The sequence below is a fragment of the Sardina pilchardus genome, chromosome 10, assembly GCF_963854185.1.
Source record: "Sardina pilchardus chromosome 10, fSarPil1.1, whole genome shotgun sequence".
NCBI classification, from domain to species: Eukaryota; Metazoa; Chordata; class Actinopteri; order Clupeiformes; family Clupeidae; genus Sardina; species Sardina pilchardus.
This window is the reverse complement of record NC_085003.1, coordinates 28985401-28987900: the sequence shown is the minus strand read 5'-3', so window position 1 is coordinate 28987900 and position 2500 is coordinate 28985401. Positions and strand designations below refer to the sequence as shown.

General features: G+C 49.8%; 1 protein-coding gene across 1 annotated transcript in view; it reads left to right on the top strand.

The window, feature by feature from the left end:
* The window catches only part of brsk2a (BR serine/threonine kinase 2a), a 207569-nt gene that overhangs the window by 91642 nt on the left and 113427 nt on the right, over nt 1-2500 (top strand). The gene's annotated exons all lie outside the window — the stretch shown is intronic.

Sequence of the window (2500 nt, the reverse complement as noted above, 5' to 3'; positions counted from 1 at the left end):
CAGACACATTAGCGCTGTAATGTCCCCGAAATATGCAACAGGCCAGAGACCCATCAGATTACTTACGATAGATGAATAATTGAATCAATCTTTTTACATTCTACACTGCACATGTAGTATATGAGAGAGAGAGGAGGAGAGAGAAGGAGGAAGAGAGAGAGGAGAGAGAGAAGGGAGAGAGAGAAGGGAGGAAAGATGAGGGAGGAAGGAGAGAGAGGAGAGAGGAGGAAGAGGGGAAAGGGAGGAGGGAGGAAAGAAACAAAGAGTTGGCTAGGAAGAGGTGGGGCTTAGGTAGAACATGAATGCTTTTCATTAGCTAGGCCTATAATTATGCACACGCATGTTCACACACACACACACACACACACACAGCACACACAACACACACACACACACGTCCATGCACACATCGTCTGTGATGTACTCATGCGCACACATTACACACACTCATTCATCCCATTATCACACCTTCTCTGTGGTGCCTGAGGAGAGGAAGCTCTGTTAATGAACTCCCCTAGCTGTGTGAGTGGAGAGTGGAGAACTGCCAATTGCATTTGAGCACCTCAAACTGCAGCTGTAGACACACAACACAATCAACACACACACACACACACACACACAACACACACACAACACACACACACACACACAATGACTGCATTAAGACCCAATCGCTGACATTGCCATTACCTGATCACAGCATCCTGGTGTCCTCCCCTTAGCAGGTGATGGCTTCTGAAGCATCACTCATTGGTACTTGAAATGGAGCTTATTTTGGCCCTTCCATATAGGCTACCACGGAGTGGCTGTAGCTTAGCCTAGCTTAGTGTGGAAATGATCCAGATGAATCCAAACTCACTATGATAGCCCCCCTCTCCTGTTATAGTACAGTGCACTTAAACAGCCAAGCCAGATTTCAGCTTGAGATCTCAATAAGTGTTTTATTGAATTAAAAGTGAAAAGTTGGCCTGGGCTCTCGTGTGCGGCGGGCGCCGTTGAGGACATCACTCAGGGGCTAATTATGGCTAACGACCGCTGGCAGCAGGACACCTGACGCGGGGATCACACTCACACGGACATGTGCCTGTCTGTGGCCCCCAGGTCATGGAAGTAGAGTTTCCCAACGTCCACTGTCTCCTTATGTCCCTGTGTCCCCTTGTCCACCCTTGCGCCCCCCCCCCCCACCCCACCACACAACACACACACCATCACACACACACACACACACTCCCCAATGCCAGCTGTCAGGTCATCCCAGGTGCCCCAAGCTCTGACAGGGTCTCTACTCGCTACGCACAGACACGCACACACGCACACACACACGCACGCTTTCCTCCCCACAAACTCCCTCGGAGCGTTGTGACGTGGGCCGAGTGTGTGTGAGGGAGCGACAGAGTCATCGTCCCCCGGGCCCGGCTCCAGTGGGCTGGAAGGACCGCACTCCGGGGCCCAGGGACGACAGCACGGAGAGGTAGCCACAAATCTGGACTCTCACGAGAGGGAGGAGAGCCACACACACACACACACACACACACACACACACACACACAACGGACAGGATTTAGGGATGAAGTCCAAATACTGATGTGTTGGACAAGTCAAGTTGCAGCGTTGTGTGACTTTGTTTGGTTGTTTCACTTTACAGTTGGTTTGGATAAAATCATCTTCCAGACAATTGTAAACATTAGTTGCATTTGCATGGACACTTTTAAACACTCATATTAAACACCTGAATCGGAATTAAGATGCCTTAGACGGATTAGAATTTTAATCAGAAAGAAGAAGAGATGGTGCATTCCGTTCCTATTCCGATTGAATAGCCATGTATAATAAGCTCAATCGGAATGCCTGCTGTATCTTCACAAGGAAAAGTAGCAGTAACGGCTATTACGATCAAAGATTCCAATACGCTTGAGAGCACTGATCAGCATCCCATGGAAACAGACAGCACACATAGTTCAGTTGGGATAGTTTAATCGGACAGACACAAAAATGGTCCTTGTGAACCCTGAGTCTGAAGCACTCTGTATTCAGGGAGGATAGAGAGGCCAGGTAGTTCAGTTGGAGGGTGTGTTTGGATAATCACTGGTAAGGCAGACTGCTTCTGCCCTCCACAATGTTTCACACAACTCACCTGTGCTCTGTGTGTGTGTGTGTGTGTGTGTGTGTGTGTGTGTGCGTGTGCGTGTGTGTGTGTGTGTGTGTGTGCAGGTGTGTGTGTGTGAGAGAGAGAGAGAGAGAGAGAGAGAGAGAGAGAGAGAGAGAGAGAGAGAGAGAGAGAGAGAGAGAGAGAAAGAGAGAGAGAGAGAAAGAAAGAGAGAGAGAGAGATGACAGCAACACCAGCAGGCTGCAGACCCTGACAAGCCCAATCTGGCTGCTGCACTCCTGGATGACAGGGGGTTGCAGAACAGAATGGGGACGCGGGGTAAAGGTGTGGAGAGGAGAGGAGGAAGACAGGAGGGGAGAAAGGAGGAGAGGAGGAAAAGGGAGTGGAGGAGC